The following is a 12,729-nucleotide window of genomic DNA, read 5'->3' as shown; positions in this document are numbered from 1 at the left end:
ACTAAAATTCATCTTTTATTTACTTGACGAAAGTGTGTCAAGCAAACAAAATTTCAAATCAAAATTTTGAGTTAAATTCTCATATCTTGATCATGATGATGCATTAAATTAGAAGAGTCAAAATCATACTTTGATTCCAAATTATTTTTTTGAGATTCACATCATATAGACGTGCATAAATCTCGAAAAGGGGCATTTGTTGAATGAGAAATTTTGGCGAATCACGAGTTGCCACATCATCAATGAAAGCTTGAGCCTATTGAAAAAATTATAAGTTGGGTTGGACCGAGTAATTAAAGTCACTCGGGCCAACCCAATTCAAACCCATGGTAAAATTTTGGGCTAAATTAAATATTAAGCTTAAACCCAGTATTTTGGTCCAACAAAAAATGGGCCCAAGCCCACCTTTAGCCCAAACCCAATTTTGGCCCAATAAAATAATTAGACCCAAATCCATGTAAGGCCCATGAAAAACCTCTATAAATAGAGGCATCATCTATTCATTTAGAGGAGGGTTGGTGGAAATTCAAGGCTAAATCTCTCTGAAGATCTGAAGTCTGAAGCTCCAAGGATCTGAAGAACATAACTCCCAAAGCTCTGAAGATCAGAAGACACTAAAGTTCTGAAGATCAGAAGACATATCAAAGCTCTGAAGATCAGAAGACATATCAAAGCTCTGAAGATCAGAAGACACTAAAGCTCTGAAGATCAGAAGACATATCAAAGTTCTGAAGACCAAAGTTCTTTGAAGATACAAGTGTTCTGAAGGCTGAAGTCATTTGAAGATACAAACATTCTGAACACGCTTGAAGACTGAAGTCTTTTGTAGATACAAGCATTTTTCCAAGACTTCAACTCCAAAATCATTACGCGCTTCGCTTCCTCAAATCAAGCGTACGCATTCGACTGAGAGCTAATCAGAGGATCAAGTACTAGAGATCAAACCATATCACATCAAATCAACATCAACATCAACACCAACTCAAGTTCAACTCCACAAAACAAGTTTCTCTGGAAGCCTCGTGAGAACACTAATCCTCCAAGAAGATCGACAAGCCAGAAGGCCGATCATCCAAAAAGATTAACAAGCCCAAAGGCTGATCATCCAAGAAGATCAACAAGTCCAACGGCCGATCATCCAAGAAGATCAACAAGCCTAAAGGCCGATCATCCCAGAAGATCATCAAGCGCAAAAGTCGATCATCCAAGAAGATTAACAATCCCAAAGGTCGATCATCCAAGAAGATCAACAAGCCCAAGGACGATCATCCAAGAAGATCATCAAGCCCAAAGGCCAATCATCCAACAAGATCAACAAGCCCAAAGGTCGATCACCCAAGAAGATCAACAAGCCCAAAGGTCGATCGTTCAAGAAGATCAATCAACTTAAAGATTATAGTTTATTTTGAAAGCATCAAAATATTGTACTTACTTTCTACAAAATTAATACAAATACAAAGTTCAAGTTCTATGAAATAAATTTCTATTGAAATCTCGGACGAACAAATTAAATCTTTTGAAGATAAATTTGAGTACAAGATCTAATAAAATTAAATTAAATAGGAAATTTGTTTAATTTAATTTTTTAAAATTTAATTTGAGATTAGGATAGAATCAAATTTGGAAATCTAATATTTTAAATCAAATATTTATTTGATTTGGATTTCTTAATTTGTTACTGAACCTAGGAACCTCTATAAATAGGACTCTAAACCCCTCCATTATCCTCATCCCCTCTTCTTCTTTTACACTCTCCTTTGTCTCCTTTTTCTTTTCTTCTTCTAACGTTTTTTTTCTTTGTTTTTTTTTAATCTCTTCTTTCTTTCTTCTTTTTTTTTTTTCCTTTCAAATTTGTTTCTTTTTTTTTCCCTTTCTTTCCTTTTACTTCCTTTCTTTTTTTCTTTCTTTTCCTTTTCTTTTTCTTTCTTTTGATTTTTTCTACTTTTTTTTTTTTTTAACTTTCTTTTTTTCTTCCAAGCGAAAGCCGCACTTGAATTTTGGAGATGAAGCGATGCCGCATTTAAATTTTGGAGATGATGCGAAGCCGCACTTGACTTTTGGAGATGAAGCGAAGCCGTACTTGACTTGTGGAGATGATGCGAAGCCGCACTTGAATTGTGGAGATGAAGTGAAACTGCGCCAAACTTATGGAGATGAAGCGAAGCCACACCAGACTTGTAGAGATGAAGCGAAGCCACGCCAGACTTGTGAAGATGAAGCGAAGCCACGCCAAACTTGTAAAGATGAAGCGAAGCCACACCAAACTTGTGAAGATGAAGCCAGCCACACCAGACTTGTGAAGATGAAGCGAGCCATGCTAGACTTGTGAAGATGAAGCGAGCCACGCCAGACTTGTGAAGATGAAGCGAGCCACACCAGACTTTGAGGGATGAAGCGAGCCACGCCAAAATTTGGAGATGAAGAGAGCCACACCAGACTTTGGAGATGAAGCGGAGCTACGCCAGACTATGGAGATGAAGCGAGCCCCACCGGACTTTGGAGATGAAGCGAAGTTGCATCATGACTTTGTAGATGGAGCCGAGCCATGCACACTGACCATGAACTTGAAGATGGAACAGAGCCATGCACATCAACCTTGAATTGAAGATGGAGCGGAGCCACACACACTGATCTTGAACTTGAAGATGGAAGCGGAGCCATGCACATCGATCTTGAACTTAAAGAAGGAGAAACATCGACAGAGCCTCTGAACTTAAAGATGGAGAAACATCAACAAGGCCTTCGCGCTTGAGTTTAACAAAGCATCAGCAAATGCTCCGCATTTAAGTTTGACGAAACATTGAGTTCGATAAAGCATCGATGAATCTTTGGCAATAGGCTTGACTTTGCGACTTTGAGTATGAAGATGGCATTGCAAAGCCTCTAAACTTAAGCATGAAGATGGAGCATCGATGAAACCTTTGAACTTGAAGATGGGGAAGCATCGATGGAGTCTCTGAATTTGAAGATAGAGGAGCATCAATGAAGCCCTTGAATTTGTAGATGGGCATCGAAGAAGCCTTTGAACTTGAAGATGGAAGGAAATCGACGAAGCTTCTAAACTGAAAAATGGAGGAATATTGACGAAACCTCTGAACTTGAAGATGGAGGGGCATGCAATCTAGCCCTTGGACTTGAAGACATAAGCAACAGTGCAACCATCGAATTATGAGATGGAGAGGCATTTATGCAACCACTAAAGTTAGAGTTGCAGAAGCAATAATGCAACCCTCGAACTTGGAGATAGGGAAGCAGCAATGCGAATATCAAATTCGGATATGGAGAAGCAGCGATGTAACCATCAAAGCAGCAGTCTGATCCTCGAACTTAGAGATAAAGAAATAGCAGCACCAACATCTTTGTAGAGGAGTCAGAACTGCAACAACTTTTAGAGAAGAAGCGAAGCTGCAGGGAATAACATTTTTTTAGGGAAGCAGGGAAGTCGCACCAAACTTGAACTTCAAAGAGGAAGAAATGAAACATCCAAATTTGACTTCAAAGAGGAAGCGGTGAAGCCTCCGAACTTGACTCCAAAGAGGAATTGAAGTGCCATTCAAAGTGTGTGCTTTTGATTTACTGTATTAGCTCTTTAAAGAGATGAACATCTTCAATTTGTTGTGTTGGCCCCAATAGGGATGAACATCTTCAATCTGTTGTGTAGCACCATACGTAGGGTGACTATGGTACCGTTTTTTATGGATTGAACTTAAATTTCTTTAAGTTGCCTTTGTACCCTTGAAGAAAGGGATCAAGTCATGATGCAGTTCAAATATTTTTTTTTTTGCTGGACTGAACTTGAAGTTTCTTTCAAGCTGCCTACGTACCCTTTACAATGACAAGGATCAAGTCATAACGTAGTTCAATGAAGAGATTTTTTTTAGGCCGTTCACCATTTAAGCTCATGCGGGCCAGGAGCACCATGCAGTTTAGGCTCTTGCGATAAGGAGTTTTTTCATTTAAACTTTAGAAGCTCTTATTTCATCATGATTTTGATCACCCTCTTCATTTGTTAGATTTGTCAATATGATGAGTTTTGGCTTCACTATTGAGGAACGTTCTGTACTTATGTCAACAGAAAATTTCCACTTCATGTGTGAAGGGATACAACTGTGAATCTTTTCGTCGTTGTTTTCTTCATGATATAACGTTGCCTTCAAGATTTTCATCCTTCCTTTATGTTGATCGCTTGTTGTCTTGGGACGATCAAAAGCAGTTGTTGAAGGTCAATCTTTTTTTGATGTGGATATATTTTGCCTTTTGAAGGCTGAAGTTCGAGTATAAGTAATCATTGGACATTGGTCTTCTTCTCCTACCGTGGCCATACTCATTCTTTGAAAGACTGAAGATCGAGCATTTGAAGGCTTAATATGATCGAAGACAGAAGTTCTTTGCTTCATTTCTTCTGAGTCATTGACTTCTTCAGTAGTTATATGATTGTTGTCGACTTCCACTATGCCGACAGTGTGACATGCAATAACTTTTGATACTTTTTCTGGATGCTTATTGAGAAAGTTTCTTGGGAGAAATTCTGCCAAAGTTGCCAGCTGTCGGAATTGAGGAAAATCTTTGTCTTCTTTCTCAGCAGGCTTAGGCTTCCATGTCATCTTTTTGCCTTTATTTCTATGAGTCTTGTTCCTTCTTCTATTACTTCGATAGGAACGCGACTCTTTTTGAGTGGAATTTGGCTGTTTTTTTTTTGACGAGTCACAACTATCCACCCTTCGTTGTCATCTTCAATGAGCTCATCTTTCTTTTTGGAATTTTCTATTTGAATCTCTTGTTGAAACCGAACAACTATAGGCTCGAAGGTTCCAAACTGGATCAGGATTTGTCTTTGAGCATGAGATATAGACAGTGTTGGAACACTTGAAGTCGCTGCTACTGTAGCGTGATTTTTCTGAGCTACTTCATCCAAATCTAGCTCAATCTTCTTTTCACGAGCCAACTTCAAAATTCGTTCCTTCAGCACGAAGCACTTTTCAACTGGGTGATTAACGACCCGATCATACTTGCAGTTGTTTGGATTATCTACTTTTCTTGCTTGTTCCGGTCGCTTGCATTTTGACAGTTGATAAGTTGTTTCTCTACTAATTGCTCCAACATGTCGGCAATATGTGAGTCAAGGAATGGATAAACCTTGTCATGTCTTTCTTTGAGAGTTGGGCGACGCTTCTGGCCGCCATCATGCTTTCTTTCAGAATTTGTTTCTTTTTTTTTTGGAGGAAAGTTTCAGCGGGGTCATCTGAACGATCATAGATTCTATTGTGGCACTGTCCACGATATTTTCAGTGCCCATGGCTTCATTCTTGTATTTTCTCCTTCAGGGACTAGGAAATCTCCCTTTATATCCTACAGTTGTTGAACTGACAGGGTGGCAACAAAGGTAGATTATTGCTGCTGGTCTTCCTGCAAGACAGTCTTTCCTTTGTCATTTGCTTTTGTTGTTGGAGATTGACTTGACTCAGCAGTTTCTTGAGCTTGTATTTGATCTTTTGAAGTAGAGATTTCATGATCTTGCTCTTTTACAACTTTCATGAGGAGATTTATCTTTCTCTCCATCTCTGCCATGGCCAACTCAATCATAGGTCAGTCACCATGACAGACACTACATCAAGTTTTGATTCTTTATCTGATGGATCAGTAGAATAAGCATAGTTTTCGAATAAGGGATTTTCTTTGATGAAGATCCCGCCTTTAGGAGATCCATCAACTGTTCCCAGATTATGACAGAGATTATGTAAGTGTCACTTGCGATGGTAGCTTTGGAAGAAACTTTCTTTAGTGCCATATGTAGATTTGTTGATTTGGATGACGAGAGAGAGATGAGAGGTAGAGAGGTCCTATCGAGCGTGCCAATTTGTTCGCACGAGATTTTAATAGAAATTTATTTTGTGGAACTTGAACTTTGTATTTGTATTAATTTTGTGGAAAGCGAATACAATCTCTAATATATAGTATTCTGATGCTCTCAAAATAAACTATAATCTTTAAACTAGTTGATCTTCTTGAACGATCGACCTTTGGGCTTGTTGATCTTTTTGGATGATCGACCTTTGGGCTTGTTGATATTTTTGGATGATCGACTTTTGGGCTTGATGATCTTCTTGGATGATCGGCCTTTGGGCTTATTGATCTTCTTGGAGATCTGCATTCGGGCTTGTTGATCTTCTTGGATGATCGATCTTCGGGCTTGTTGATCTTCTTGGATGATCGACCTTCGAGCTTGTTGATCTTCTTGGATGATCGATCTTTGGGTTTGTTGGTCTTCTTGGATGATCGGACTTCGGGCTTATTGATCTTCTTGGATGATCGAATTTTGAGCTTGATGATCTTCTTGGATGATCAGCCTTTGGGCTTGTTGATCTTCTTGGATGGTCGGCCATTGGGCTTGTTGATCTTCTTGGAGATCTGCCTTTGGGTTGTTGATCTTCTTGAATGTTTGGCATTCAGGCTTGTTGATCTTCTTGGATGATCGGCCTTTGGGCTTGTTGATCTTTGATAACTAGTAGAAATGTATGTTATTACAGCGCAAATAAGTAAAACAATGAGGGAATGTGACGGTAAAAATAAACAATATCATGTCCAAAAACGTTAAATTTAGAAAATTGCGATCTCATGCACCCATCGTATAAAAGCAGCTAATTTACTTATTTTGTGCATGAAAAATACGTTGGCGCAAGTAAAATTGCAATCCAAGGAATTAAGCGTCCACGCATTGAAAGATTGCGATTACAAAGTCATACGGTCGTATGCGATCTTGAGAAGTTGCTCAAGAAGGTGGCCGCATAAAGACTGCACATCAAGGTGACAACATAATAAATCATGATGGGACAGAAAGCTGATGACGGTCGAATCCGAATTTAGTTGACAAGCCGTTAACGCCACACTGTAGCAAGTACACTCAACTTTCGGTGACCATTAATTGGTGCATCAAAGTAGAAGATTTAATGACCGCACATCATCGCAATCATTAGAGAGTAAGACTGCTTCACCTTGAGCTCTATAAATATCGAAGGCCACCATTGTTAACGAGGAGATCGCGGGAGGATATACAAGTTAGAAAGCCGTTAGTCTGTTCATATTCATACTTACAAAACAAGGCGGATAGGGGACTTTTTGCCTTCCTTAAGTCCAGGATACGAATTTCTACAGATTCTTCTTTTATTCATATTCAATCTTCCGCTTGCCCCCTCCATGATTGAAAAGAAAAGGAGGCCTGCAGAGCTTTCTGCAAAGGAGATAAGAAAAGGCTCAGCAGAGGAGACCCCTCGCTCCGAGGGACCGTAGATCGGAAAGGGCAAAGGGAAAAAAAAGCCATGATGATCAGAAAAAGGTAGTGTTGGTCACTACGACGAAGCCGAGCCACTAATGGAGTGGCGAAGGAGGCATACTATACGTATACTAGATTAGTAACCGCTGAAATACCAAAAAAAAACCTCGTGTGGGGCTAATAGTTTTCATTTCCCATCTCATGGAAACCCGCGATGAAGGACTAAGTCCGAAAGCACTGAATGATGAACTTTGCGCCTACAGGAGGGCCAAGCCAGAATGGAATTCATATCTCCTTCGTCTGGTCGAAGTGGGATAGCGGAGGTGATTTCGGTAAACCGATGCATGAGCTGAGGCTCCCATGTCCCGCCTCGATAACCCCCGTGGAACGGGGGAGCACTCCTACGATCAGCTCAGTCACCTGCTCAGGAGGAGTAGAAAGTTGCCACAACCTAGGGTGGGACTCTTCCACCCTTTGGACGCCAACTCCACCTTTCGGTGGAAGTTCGCCGAGGAGCCGAGTGACGTGCCTGCCAGCGCGACTAATTGAGTGCCAGCACGTAGCAGTACTGTCATAGATCTGGGAAAGGCTGTTTTGGTTTGGGAAGAGTGACGTGCTAGTGCGGGTGAACTCGATGGGAGAGGAAGAGATCAAATAGGGCATTCCTGGTCAAGGTCAGAAAAGAGATTTCACTCAGCACAAATTAACGCCTCAGATGGCGAAAGAATCATCCCCCGGAAGACGAGCTAAGAGGCGAAAAATCTGAGAGATCATTCCTCAAACATTCGAAAGACTGCCGGGAAGCGCTACAAAGCAAGAACATTCATCCGGACAGAGTTGGAGTGAAAAAGACAATGTAAAAGGCCACGAGAAGTAAGACATTGCTACCGGCTTCTTATCACTACATTCCATTACTATTCCGAATTCTGCATTTCATTTATAGATAATGGAAATCTCATTTCAACTTCTGTTTAATCTCTCCATACTTCGCATGAGCAGCTAAATTTCCGAATGGGTTGAGAAGTACTTAGCTAGCATGACCTAAGATCTACGTTTTATGCGATCATCTTGTCTTATGTATGCGTCATTCACCCTTTAGAGATACTTGAGAGAGTAGTCTAAAGATATAATCTAGACTTGAGAGAGTCAGATTAGAATCTAGGCTTGAGAGAGTCAGATTAGAACCGCATAAGCAAGAAATAGAAACTTAGACATAAGTTCTGTTTGTTATTACGCATCACATGCACCCTAGAAATAGGATATGATAGTATGCGGTCATCTTGTGTATGTGTGCATCATTCATCATCGCATAGACAAGAATTGAGGCTTAGACATAAGTTCTATCGATATTATCGTATACATTGCATGCGTCCTAGAAATAGGAATTATGGCATTTGCATTGAGAGATGACATGCTGTTGTTTGTGTGTAGCATGATCGTATAACTTGAATGCAATCTTAGGAAGTATTAGCTAAACCCCTTCTCAACCCGTTCATCGCATACTTATTGTAATTCTCGATTTCATCAACTTTTTATTCGAATCTGTCGCATAGGAAATATTCTTTATCAAAACACCATCCAACTTATTTGTTTTCGCCGCTGCAAAGGAATCAAATTTATTGTCGCATATTTACTCAATAGTCTCTATGTTCGACCCTGGACTTACCAGGAAACCTAGTGAGGCTTATACTTGGGTCTTATTAGGAAAACTTGCATGTGTAATGCATAACACATCACCACAACTTCACATCATAATCACATTACATTTACAACGCATCAATCTTCTTGGATGACCGGCCTTTGGGCTTGTTGATATTCTTGGAGATTTGCCTTTGAGCTTGTTGATCTTCTTGAATGATCGGCCTTTGGGTTCGGTGATCGACCTTCGGGCTTGTTGACCTTCTTGGAGGATTAGTGTCCGCACGAGGCTTCGGGAGAATCTTGTTCGTAGAGTTGAACTTGAGTTGGTGTTGATGTTGAAGTTGATTTGATGCAATGTGGTTCGATCTCTAATACTTGATTCTCTGATTCTCTCTCGGTTGGATGATTGTGCTTGACTTGAAGAAGAAGAGCACCGAATGTTCTTAAAGTAGAAGTCTTGGAAGAGTCTTTGTGTTTTCAAGGGTCTTCTGTCTTCTAGGATTGCAACTTCAAGAGTTTTGGGAGTCTTCTGCTTGTTGATGAATTATCTCTGGGTTCTCTGAATGTAGAAAATGTTGACCCCTGAAATGAGAAGAGTACCTGTATTTATAGGGCTTTTGATGGGCTTCATGGGCTTGAGCCTGGTTAGTCCATGGGTTTGGGCTTGGTTGGTCTATGGGCATGACCTTTGGGCCCAATTAATTGGATTTAGGTCTGATTTACCATTTGGGTCAAATTCAACCTATTTTTGAGCTTAGTTGGATTTTGATCTAAATAATAATATCAAATTGGGCCAAATTAATCTTATCTGATTCAACGGTCATGATAAAACCACATGGCGTCATCAAAATTTGTCTTCAACTTCAATTGGGGACATATGTCAACTTCTAATTGGACCCAAATTTAATGATTTAGAATGTCGTCATTAATTTAGTAAATGACGTGACAACTTGTGATTAGTCCAAAATTTCTCATTCAACAAAGATTAAAATAAATTATTTGTAGTTGATTTTGCATTTTCAGAAAAAGATCTAAGTTTCTCGGAATCGCGAGTAAATATTTTTATACATTTTGAAACTTTAATTTTCCCTTAATTATTTTTTTTAATTTACATAATATTTTTCGTCATTAGATAGTTATTTACATAATATTCTCATTGAAAAGCCTTTTGCCATTTTAAAAAAAGAAGTTGCAATTGGAGAAATGTACTTGGGTCCTTTAGATTTATGTCAAAAATCAGAAATAACAAGAATTTTGGCAAAACATGTGTCGCTCATGTGGCATCTATTTTTGTAATATCGAATTTGCTTCTAGTATAGATAGATAACAACATTTTCAGATACAGTGTAATTGCTATAGTGTGTATCAATTTTGAATGAAATACAAATGTGAATGGGAAGTGTGTATCAATATTGAATAGAAAAACAATGTAATTGTTTATGCGTGTATCAATTGTGAGATTCCAACCAATCGGATTCAAGAGAAAAAGATAACACATTTTTTTGGTAAATTTGAATTCAGTTTAATATCATATTTGATTTGATATAACAACTTTTAATTTTTACTAGATATTTAAACTTTACGTTATCTTATTAAATTTTTATTATTTTAAATTCATATTAATGTATTTGATTCCGACTATGATTTTATTCATTATTTTATACATATTCATCAAACAAACAATATATTTCATTAAAATTTTCTCATTTTTTAGTTTTTTTTATCACGTTTATCACTTATCATCTTATTATATAATTACATTATTTCAAAATTTTTGATATACACTTCGTTTTATCAGTATCTAAAAAAAAACCAGTCTTTTCTACAAACAAGTAAGTAGTCACTATTTTAATATTTCTGTTTTTGCTTTGGCTCAACAACGAGTAAGGATTCTTTTCGATGGTAGATGGGATGAAAGTTCACACTATCATGATTATCGTATTGTTGAGGGTTATATTCCATCAGATTCATCATTTCAACAATTTGTTGATTATGTTTAACGGTAAGCTTTTTTCGCCTTCCAATCTCTTTGTATCTAGTTTGATATTGTACTGGGATGGTTTCAATGATTCAAATCTTATATGAAAGATTGAAGACAAGGATGTTTTGTGGTGGATGTCACCATGTCAGTTTTTTTTGAAATCTCCCCAGAATGATTATGTGTAGTTGTTGACACCGTATCGTCTAATACTTCTGGAAATATGATGTATTTTAATAGTGAGTTAGCAGGAGCAAACCAAACTATTCTTGATTTTTTCTCTGAATTTAAATTAAAATTTATTTTTCGTTATCAAATTTGATTTTAACATACCAATTTATCATTATTTTGTTACTCTCTACTGGTTCTCTGATTCTTACTAATACATTCAATTTGAATAATAATGCATAAATAGCTCATTTTTCCCAACCTTCTCGGCACACTAATCATTGAAAATTAGTTTATTTTGTTTTGATGAGGTCCAACATATGTGTAACTATATTTCATTCAAAAAACTATACTTCACACGACTTATCAATACGGTTTATGTGAAATCTTGAGTTCCAGGCAATTGTGAATTATTTATCTTAAATCATTTTGGCTATATATCCATTTAATTTTAAATTCTGGCTAATATAAACAATTTATAACTATATTAATATTATTAGATTTATCTCAGGATTTGAGTTATATATATAAAAGTTAAAAAAAAAAAAAACAAAAAGAGGGAAGAACTATGCAACTGTCATCAGACTACTCTCCTCTCATATCTCTCACTCTCGTGCATGTAGGTGTTAACATTTAACACATGGAAGCAGTTTGGATCTGAAACACTCTAACTACATTAATTTTAGATAAAAAAACATGCAAGTACATATTAAATGAAATCAGGGTTTAAGAAACACAACCTTTGTAGAGCTAAAAAATGCTCCAAGTCCTTGGTGAATTTTGATCACGAACCGTTCGTGGACCAACAAAAGAGTCTTCCTCGCTATTCTACAACCATAGAACAGATTGTGGGATCCAAACTGAAATGAGATTTGAGGAAATTTTGAGGATTGGAGAGTTTTTGAATGGAAAAAAGAAAGAACAAATTTTTCTCAACATATCAATTTCTCCTGAAGTTTTTAACCAAATTAAAGACCATCTATTTATAGATGAATTACATGCAAATGAATCTAATCACAAAAAGACACCAAACCACATTTAGTTAAGTGGGGATTGAAGTGTACAAATTAGTGGGAAAATCCAAATTTCCTACTAATCCAATTTATTCCATTTAAAATTGAAATTTCTCAAATTTAAAAAATAAAATGAAATTTAATTTTGAATTTTGAATTTCATAAATTGAAAATTTGATTTTTAAATATAATTAATTCAAATAATTAATTAAATGTTTAAACTAATTTAAATTAATTTAATACCAAATATTAAATTAATAAAACTCCACTATTCATGTATGTAATATTTAAATCATATTTTAATATCTTCAAACTCTTCAATTTGTATAATTCATAGTTAAATGTTAATTATATTAATTGCAATTAATGACAATTTCCTAAAATGAATTTAAACGTTTCAAATTCTCTCATCATACTGGCCTAAGGTTTAGTCTAATATGAGCTAACAGGGGATGTAATGGACCTATAGATCACGACCTCCAACAATCCGAGAATAACCGACTAATCTCATTAGCCCAATTAACCAACATTCGTTAACTATCGGGACACTCCATCAAAGCTCAGTAGTTGCACTCTCCTCACCGTAGATATATTTCTGTCAACTTGATTTAACTATGATTAGTAAGTCGATCTTTCATAGGTTGTTCGTAATTACAGGT

Source organism: Benincasa hispida, chromosome 2 (assembly GCF_027475165.1).
Source record: "Benincasa hispida cultivar pf3 chromosome 2, pf3_genome.v1.1, whole genome shotgun sequence".
NCBI classification, from domain to species: Eukaryota; Viridiplantae; Streptophyta; class Magnoliopsida; order Cucurbitales; family Cucurbitaceae; genus Benincasa; species Benincasa hispida.
This window is presented reverse-complemented; position numbering follows the sequence as displayed.